The sequence below is a fragment of the Castanea sativa genome, chromosome 3 (assembly GCF_040712315.1).
Source record: "Castanea sativa cultivar Marrone di Chiusa Pesio chromosome 3, ASM4071231v1".
NCBI lineage: Eukaryota > Viridiplantae > Streptophyta > Magnoliopsida > Fagales > Fagaceae > Castanea > Castanea sativa.
Genome location: NC_134015.1, coordinates 13217309 through 13227910, shown reverse-complemented (window position 1 = coordinate 13227910; position 10602 = coordinate 13217309).

The window sequence follows — 10602 nt, the reverse complement described above, 5'->3', positions numbered from 1 at the left end:
TATTATTTATAATTTGTTCTGAAAATGTTATAGATGTACTATTTCTCTCAAATAGAATAAACATATATCTATTCGGATCCTAAAAATAAAAGTATTGTAAAAATGTTTTAATATTTTGTTATATTCTTAGACTTATTTTTTAGTATATATAGTCAAATTGGCTGAGCCAAAATTCACTGTACGTTTCACACAATTTTCTTGTATTGTCTTTTTGCTTTTTTTTTTTAATGCATAATTTTAAAGCCAGTAATAATTTTTTACTTAAGATTCGTTGTGAAAATGCTATGGATGTAAAAATTATATAATAAAATATCAAACTGGGACCTACCACAACTGGAAATAAAAAATATTACGAAAATGTTGTGACGTTTTGTTATATTCCTAAACTTCTTTTTTGTGTGACATTTTGTTGTGTTCTTAGGCTTTTTTTTTTTTTTTAGTCAAATTTAGTAAGCCAAAACTCATTGTTTTAGGCATAATTTTCTTCAATTGGAATTTTATTTTATTTTTAAATACACGGTTAAAAGTGGTTAGACTAATTTAATACTAATAGCAATTTACCACCTAAGATTTATTATGAAAATATTGTGGATATAACATTACTTTAAAATAAAATAATAAAATATCAGAATAGGACCCACAATAGCTAAAAATAAAGGTATTGTCAAAATATCGTGACTTCTTGTTGTGTTTCTAGACTTTTTTTTTTGGTTTATTCAATTTGTTGAACTAAAATTCATTGTTTAATGCATAATTTTTTTAGGTTGATTTTTTTTTTACACATTGTTTCAAGTGTTTTTTTTAAAATAAAAATAAAAACACACACACACACACACATATTGTTTTACACACACATAACACACACACACACACAAATTGACGAAGCAACACTTTCCTCATTTATGTTCGGGGTAGTTGCATTCCCCCCTAAAGTAAAGTTGAATAATTTCATCATTTATATTTTGTAAATGAGCATATACTCCTATTGTTTCCCTCTTAGTTAAACCCTAACAAAATCTTATAATTCCTAAAATATTCCATTGTGCAATGTCTAATATACTTCTACTAAATTGCAATATCCCAAAAAATTTCTGTGTATTTTGAATTTTATGTAGTAGACTGGTAGTCATGCTTGGAAAGTTAGAATGATAATATATAATGTTCTATTTGTTACCTAGAGAACACTAATTTATTAGGTTTAAATCTTCTACACTTATAATTTTATCTAATAAAAACTTTGATGACATATGTCTTTCGTTATTTTATTCTTATTTTAATTTATTTTCCTACTTAAAATGATATTCATTAAAAATAAGTAAGCTAAACACCGTAGTTAGACTCATAAAATAAGATAATAAAGAATGAAATATGAATAACAAAATCTTCTTTGTAGATGATTGCAAATATTTATTTTAATGAAGATCTTCAAAAAATTTGTAGCATATATTATTATTCATTGCGAAAATTTAAATATTGTAGAAAGATGATGACATTCATTATCATTCTTTGTAGCATTTTTTGGTGAGTAGATATTACATTTAATAAATAAGTTCTAAGAAATTGTCATAGTACATAGATATTCAAATAGCTATTTTAAATTTAAGTACATGACTTCATACTTCTTCAACAAAAAAAATCTATATCAATTCTCTCACTAAAGGGCTAGCACGTGTCTTGCACGTGCAACCCACACTAGTATATATGTATGTATGTATGTATGTATTCCCAAAGGAGAAAAACGTAAATCATTATCGTATACATCATAGAGATTTAGAGGAAAAAATTCCATTTAAGCAAGAAGAGGGTCAGAAGATCTAGCTAGCTCTTTAGCTAGTTCATGAGCAACATTATTTTCTTGTCTTTTAACATGGTAGAAATGAATTTCTGGTAGCAAAGAGTTAACCCGCTTGATGTCCTGAATGATGTGGCCAAAACTAGCAAAATACATATTCCCTATGTTAATAGCTTCGATAATAGTCTTCAAATCTCCTTCTATCAGTACTTTCTCAAAACCCAGTTCCTATGCAAACCAAATAGCTCGCCACTCTGCTAACACTTCCACCATCTCTATGGAGGTAGGCAGTGGAATTTGCTGTGATAAAGCAACCATAACTAATATGTTATCATTTCAGATTATAACATCAAGTCCAGTAGTGTTTTCACCATCAAAAACCTCATCATCAAAGTTAACCTTATACGGTTATACCAACTAGAAGGGGGGAGGATGCTAACAAACAGAGTGAGCCATGGAAGGGATCTTTGCATGGACTGAGTATCCATTTGGATACAAATTATTGCGTCTACGTTTATTGCGTTCACGTTTCAGCTCTTTTTTTTTTTTTTTCTTGTGTAGCCTCTCAGCTTTTAAGGGACAAAGGCTACTGTTCATGCACTGTATCCCATGGTACTATTTACATATTTAAAAATTATTTTGCTACAGTGTTTTTCAGTTTTCAGTTTTTAGTTTCAGCAAAATAAGTTCTATCCAAACGGATCCTGAGATAGTTATAGCAAAGAGATCAATATTGGATTTGTCATGGAGGGCCTAATGAAAAACATGCAAGAAACTCAAACGCACTATTGTATTCCAATGGAGATGTTCTATAGTTTTGCGTGATTAATTAAATTTTGAATTTTCTCAAATGGTCTAGTACTAATTTTGGGAAGATGGAATAGTCGAAAGATGAAAAATGTTAGGAAGATATTTTTTTTCTTTCTTTCATGTGTTTTGGGTAAGAGGATGGAAAAGTAAAAAGATAAAATTTACTATTATGTCTTTATTGTAGTTTGAAATGATGGGATAATAAGGGTAATGATGGCTTTTAAAATCTAAACACATTTTCCTCCCAATTTGGGGGATAAGTTTTGTGGGCCAGGTGAAAAATGTCTAAACTCACCCATTTTCAACTGGATCCCAAATTTTCACCTAACCAAAAGAAAAAAAAAACTCCAAATTTCCTTCTATTGTTTTCCATTCTCCCCTTTTCCATCCAACCAAAATGGACTTTAATAAGTGTTGATTTGTAGGTTTTGATTTCTAGATGCTTAGTATGATTCCAGGCAAGTCTAGGTGCTATTTCTTTAAGTCCTATTTTCTTCAATTTTAATGTTGCATACACTTTGGTTTTGTTCTGCATCAATGGAGAAGAGAAATTATGTGGGGCAAACCGTATTATTTTGTCAAAGTATTCATAGGATGGATGAATGTAAGAGGGGCAAAGTTTCTTACTTGGTATAAAAAGAGTTATGGTTATATATATATATATATATATATATATATATATATATATATATATATATATATATATATATATATATATTGTAAGTGCACAATTGTACCCGAACCCAAAGACGAATGTTGGGCTCAAGCCTAATGAGCCTTAAACAATAAAATTTTTAGATTATGGGTATGAAATCTAAGTTCGGGATGTTAGAAGTTCAACTAACAGGTTGGAATGTTAAAATTCGTACAAATGATGAATGAATATGACCAATAGATCTCCTCGGACGTAAGCCGAGGATGGTTTGTATAAATACTCTCTTTCTAGGTTAAAGTTTACAGTCCTTAGTTCCTATTTTTTTCTTGCAGACCAATGCCCATCCCTCCTTCCCTCTATCTTGCCTCCTTTTATGCTTTTTCTACACTGGCTCCTCCACGTGTCATACAAATCTTCCTCCTAGATACTTGTCCCATCCGCCACCTTCTTAAATTCTTTGAACCATAGCCAGAGAGCTGAATTCTACTGTTCAGGGGTCATTTCCCTATTAATGCGGCTAGTAAGATAGATGCAGGGTCTTTAATGTGGAGGTAGCAACCTTTTCCTTAGATATTTATCTTAAATTCTTGCATCTTAGAGGGTGCTTGGATCACCCTCTTACCCATCAGTTTCTCTAGGATTCTGTCCATAACCTTCTTGGCAAATCCCAGGGTCTTTGGCAGATCTGTCAGAAGAGGCCTTCATCCTCGGACAACTCCTCGGACCTCAGCAGTATAGGCTGACCCGTGGGCTTAGGGGCCCAATGACAAAAACAAACTAGTACCAATTGATCAAGCCCAGAGCCCATTTGTTCATTTAATAACTCTTACCCCCCACAATAGCCCCTAAAAACTCTATTTTTCCCTTCCATCCGAGGAGAAAGATAGAGTTTTGAACCAAACAGTACACATTCCGCATGCTCCGTAGACCGCCACACGTGTGTGGGTCTTTTCGTTCCCTGAAAATGCCTTCTGACGCTTCGAAACCCGGAACGTGCACATTTATGGCCGCAAGTTACATCATGTTCCCCACGTTCGACGGTAAGATGAACATCCAACGGTACAGGTTGGCCCTGAAATTTTGAGCGGGAAAAATTCAATTTCGAGGCCGCCTCCCGCACGTTAAAACGCTTGGAAACCCGCGCTTTCATTCACTTCTGCAGAATTCAATCATATCAAAGTATTCATCATCGCCTTTTCTCTCCAGAAATTCGTGAAGACTCGCATAACCAACTCTCGTAAGTTCTTATCTTCTTTGCTCCTTCCTTCTCGGATTCTATCCTCGGCTCCTCTCTAAACTTCTATTCTTCTTTAAACTCGCATTCTCGCTTCTCTTAGATGGGTAGATTTAAGTGCCTGGTTGATACCGACGCCGGTATGGAAGGGTTTAGGGCTAGTAGAAGCCGTAGGCAGTGCTAGGAAGACGAAAGAAGTCATCATTCCAATGATTGCCTTTATAGAAGGTGGAATGACTCTCCCTATGAGAAATGTGACCAGGGAATACCTTCGCAACCATAGGTTGTGCCCAGACCAGTGCGCACCTAACGTGTTTAGGGTCTTAGGTAGTGTCGACGCTCTGAATGAGCAAATGGGTTTAAACCTCACATGGCACGACGTTGCATTTATGTATGAGTGCCACAAACTTAAAAACGTAGGGTATTACATCAAGTCATGGTCCAGCGTAGTCAGGCTGATCTCCTGTCTGCCTAAATCCAACAAGGGCATGAAGGACAACTACCTCATCGCCTCAGGGAACTGGCATGACGGCCCTCACTGCCTAGTCGTATGGGGAGATCCAGGTTTGACTCCTTAGGAGTTAGATTTACTAACCCGTAATTCAATCCTGCTACCTTCTACTGCTTTAATCCTCATTTCTCACTATTGCTTTTAATTTTCATGTTCAATACTAATCTGACCATGTTTGTCTTCTCGGGTGTTTCTTCTCTCAGATAAACAGCTCGTACGCCCACGCTTGAGCTTTTGTAACGTTGCCGACTTAAATCGTGTTCTCCTCTCAGAAGTCTTTGTGAGTGAAGATCTACAAGTGAGGGCAGCACATTTGATATTAGGATACGATCCTATATCCTCGGACTTCCAAGAGATAGAAAACGCTATCATTACGGGGGATAAGTGTCGTAGAAGGATAAACGTCGCAAGGCTAGGCTTCCTTTCCAACAACGATCTTCCAGACGACCCCACCATCATCCTGTACACATGCCCTATTGCGGCAGTTCCCCTCTCGGCGCACTTCCAGACAGCGGCCATCCTAGAAGAGCAAGCGTCCTCGCCGCACTCGTTGGACAAAGAGATAGACCAGTTTCATCTTGAGGATATCGAAAGGTAGGGGTGGCAATTCGTGTTCGCGTGTCGGATTCGTGTCGTGTCAACTCATACATATCCGACTATATGGGTCAACATTAACCCGACATGTTTGTTAAACGGGTCAAGATTCCTCAACCCTAACACAACCCATTTATTAAACGGGTCAGTCGTGTCGACCTGTTTATTCGATTTTATAAAAATGAAGAAAAATATTTATGGAAAAATAAGCAAATAAATATTTTAAATATAAAATTCAAAACTAATGAGTAATTATATCACTAATAATGATTCAAAATTAAAGCATATTTCAATATCATAAATAATCAATCACAATACGTCAAAGAAAATAAACTACAACAACTAATAAGTTTATATACTTATAGTTTGAATGGTATATTGGTAAAATTTCATTTAATTAAACGGGTCAGACGGGTAAAACGGGTTCTATAAGTTGAACCCTAACCCAACCCGTTTATCAAACGGGTTAGTCGTGTCAATCCGAATATGACACGAACCCATTAAGCCTCAACCCATAACCTGCTAATTTCGTATCGTGTCGTGTCATGTCAGGTTCGCGGGTTGTGTCCAATTTTTCCACCTCTAACGAAAGGCCTCGAGTAAACCCGTTTGTCGTTCTCTCGGACGAGGAGAACGAGCCTGCCGAGACTTCAGGGATACAAGGCTTGGTAGTCGCCCGCCCTGACTCCAGCTCCGAGAAGGAAGAAATGGACATCCTAAAGGGATTGATGCACAAGAGGGGCGAAAGAGTCTCCAAGAAGGGAGTAGGTGGGTCACAGGTCCCCCCGTCCTTGCCCCCACCCCCTCCTCCGTCCGATCCTAAGCCTCCCGTAGCGGAGCTTTAGAAGAAGAGAAAGGGTAAGGCTGAGGAGGCTGATGGGGAGAGGCAGAAGAAGCAGAAATAACAACAACAACAACAACAACAACAACAACAACAACAACAACAACAACAACAACCCCCGCAGCAAAGACCTGACAACGGCAAGGGGCGTGCCTCGTCAGTGGAAAGCAGGGAGATCAGGGATCTTGCCAAAGTGCGGTGTGCACTGGCTAACTGGTCTCCAGAGCTTACGCTGGATGGGGCACCAATCTCTTGCCAGTCCAACATCAAGATGTTCCAACATGGCCATGCCCTCCACCTGGCTGAGGCCTTGGAACGTCCTCTCCTGCTGCCTAGGGACATGGAGGCCCTAGACAAGATGACTCAGTCCCAGCTGTTCCTTTCGCTAAAAAGGGACTTGGGCTTGGTAAGTATTTAAATCTTGTCTTCATTCCTTTTTTTTTTTTTTATCTTATCGTAGGAGACCTTTTTATATGTTTGATACTTTGACATCTTGTCACAGGCCGTCCAACAAGTCTTTGCTGCCGAGAAATGGGTGGAGGATTCTCGGAAAAAGGCTGGGCTTGAACTGGAGCTTCAGCTGGAGACCGAGAAGTCCCTAGGTCAGGCCTTGCGCAAAATGAGAAGCTCACCACATAGTTGACGGATATAAAAAGGGAAAGGGACGGTGCTGAGGCCAGCTTGAAAGCGATGAAGACCCAGGTGGAGGGGCAACGCAAGCTTCTTCGTCAGAAGGATGAAGAGTTATCCCAAGCTCAGCAGGAGCACTTTGAATTGAAGAAGGAGCTTGCCAAATTGAAGGACGAGGCCCGCACCTTCAAGGGCTCGCTGGAGGCCGCGAAGAAGGCTACTTATAAGGAAGGGGTAGCGGCGACAAAAGAGCAGCTGATAGAGGAGTTTGCCGCGCTGTGCAGGGAATACTGCCAGCAAGTTTGGGGTGAAGCCTTAAATGTAGCAGGGGTTCCTCCGGCTTCCGAGCTGAGGAAGTCCGAGAACATTTGGCTTCCCCTAGACATACAGGAGATAGAGGAGCTTCCTTCTGTCGCCCCTGCCCCTGAGACAGCTTCTTCAATGCCCCCTCCTGTGATCCCAGAGCCCGTTCCTGCTCCTACAGAACCTACAAGTTCCAACAAAGAGAAGGAACAGGGTGAAGGTGCTGAGAAGGTCAGGGGCCAAAGCGCCGAGGCTATCGTCCCTCCACCAGTGCCAACAGACAAAGGAAAACAAGTCCAATCCTTTTTTGAGATGGAGCTGAAGAGCACAGAGGCGACCAGCGCTTCCGAGCAGGACCCTCCTTTAAAAGCTTAGGGCTGAGCCTAGGACCTTTTCCCCTTCTTTTTTTGTTATGTATCAGAGACTTTCTTTGTAATATATATCAGAAGCAATTAATGAAAGACTGTCTTGTTTAATCTTCATTTGATTTGTACTCTTTTGCTATAAGACTTCTCAGCAGCACCAAAAAAGGAATGAGTGGAATAACCAACTCCGCTTTCAATATTTGAACTATCATAACTTTAAAAAACAGTACACACACTTAGCTTATATCTTACAAATCATGCCTCAAGAATATAACATGTGAGACATATTGACACACAACTAAAAATCTAACTTAGAATCCAAGGACTTGGAATAAATAAATTTTGTCTTAATGATAAGTACGATGTCAATTTGTACGAGGTAGATGGGCCAAGAGCAATACGTATCCCCATTCCCACTTGATACTTAGAATTTGTAACCTAAAAATGTTAATTTCAACAAAGTATAAGGTTCGTGGACTCGGCATAACTAAGATTCTGTTTAACAAATGATAAGATATCAATTTTCACAAGGCATGTGGTTCGAGGACCATGCATGTCCAAGTTTCTATCTAATACTTAGTAATTGTAACTTAAGATGTTAATTTCCCCAAAGTTTAAGGTCTGTGGACCTGGCATAACTAAGGTTCTGTTTAACAAATGATAAGATATCAATTTCCACAAGGTATGTGGTCTGAGGACCATGCATGTCCAAGTTTCTGTTTGATACTTAGTAATTGTAACTGATAAACCCAAATAGATATTCACAATTTGAAACACGAACGATAAAAGTGCTTTTTATTAATAATAATACATTCGAAGGTTGTTTACATTCCATGGGCGTTGTACAATTTTTTCATCTAGATCAGCTAGTCGATATGACCCTATGCCTGCTACAGAAATGATCTGATATAGTCTTTCCCAATTTGGTCCGAGCTTTCCCCAAGCTGGGTTTTTGGCAGTACCCACAACTTTTCTTAACACTAGATCCCCAGGCGCTAATGGCCTTAGCTTCACATGGGCGTTGTACCCTCTTTTAAGTTTCTGCTGATAATAAGCCATTTGGACCATAGCAGCCTCTCGCCGTTCCTCAACCAAATCCAGGCTTTTTTCCAAGAGGCCGTCGTTATTTTCTGGACTAAAAGAACTCGTCCTTAGCGTTGGGAAGCCAAATTCTAAAGGTATTACTACCTCGGCCCCATAAGTCATAGAGAACGGTGTCTTTCCAGTGGATCTGCGCGGCATAGTTCGATACGTCCATAAAACATGTGGTAGCTCCTCTACCCATCTGCCCTTCGCGTCATCCAACCTCTTCTTGAGTCCACTGACTATGACCTTGTTAACGGCCTCGACCTGCCCATTTCCCTGAGGATAGGCTGGGGTGGAGTACCTGTTTATGATGCCCATGTCACTGCAATACTTCCTGAAAGCTCTGCTGTCAAATTGAACGCCATTATCTGAAATAAGCATGTGGGGCACCCCAAATCTAGTGATAATATTCTTCCAAATAAACTTCTTGGAGTCGATATCCCTAATATTCGCTAAGGGCTCATCTTCGACCCACTTGGTGAAGTAGTCGGTCCCTACAAGTAGCCACCTTTTGTTTCCCACAGCAATCGGAAACGACCCTACTATGTCCAATCCCCATTGAGCGAAAGGCCAAGGACTGGACAAAGGATTAAGGACTCCTCCAGGTTGATGAATGTTGGGAGCAAACCTTTGGCACTGGTCACACTTTTTTGCGTAGTCCTGAGCTTCCCTCTGCATGTTGGGCCACTAATATCCCTGAGTCAAAGCCCTATGGGCCAAGGACCTCCCCCCAGTATGGCTTCCACAGATTCCCTCATGCAATTCTTCTAGAAGTGCCTCTGTTGACTCAGGGTGCACACATAATAGGTATGGTCCAGAGAATGAGCATTTATACAATTTCTGGTCTTCGGACAGCCAGAAACGAGGCGCCTTTCGACGAATCTTATCTGCTTCAGACTTGTCCTCGAGAAGAATGTCGCTCTTCAGAAAAGATACCACAGGGTCAATCCAACTGGATCCAGGCCTTATCAGGTGGATACGGGCAGCACTTGCAGTAGTCAGAGTTGGCTCTAGCAAGTTTTCGACGAGGATAATCCTAGGCCAACACTGAGCTGAGGACGTCACCAAGGTGGCCAACGAATCTGCATATGTGTTTCCACTTCTAGAAACGTGAGAAAGGATAAAGGAATCAAACTCAGATTATAAACGTTTGACCTGGGTCAGGTACTCTTGCATTCGTGGATCCCTAGCCTCTATAGTCCCCGTGACTTGTCCGACCACTAACTGAGAATCTGAGAACATATGAACCTCCTTTCCTCCCATGCTACGCACCATGTTCATATCAACTAAGACTGCTTCATACTCGGCCTCATTATTAGTCGCCGAGAACACTAATCTCAAAGATTTTTCGAAGACAATTCCCTCAGGGAATACCAAAACAAGTCCGACACCAGACCCCCTCTGGTTGGCTGCCCCATTAACGGACACTTTCCAAATCGGTGGTCTTTTGTCCATGATCATACCAACTGATTTTTCACCCATGTGTGATTTCTTCGCTGTTTCTTCCAACAATGGTTCAGTAAACTCTGCCATCAAATCTGCGAGAATCTGGCCCTTCACCGAGGTGCGCGGCATGTATTTGATATCAAAAGCTCCCAAAATAGTTCCCTACTTAGCTACCCTTCCAGAGTAGTTAGCACTGCGTAATACTGACTTGAGAGGCAGTTGGGTCAAAACCACGACGGTGTGGGATTGAAAATAGTGAGAAAGCTTTCGCGCAGCATAGACTACGGCCATAAGTGCCTTCTCCAAGGGTAAATAACGCACCTCAGCTTCATTCA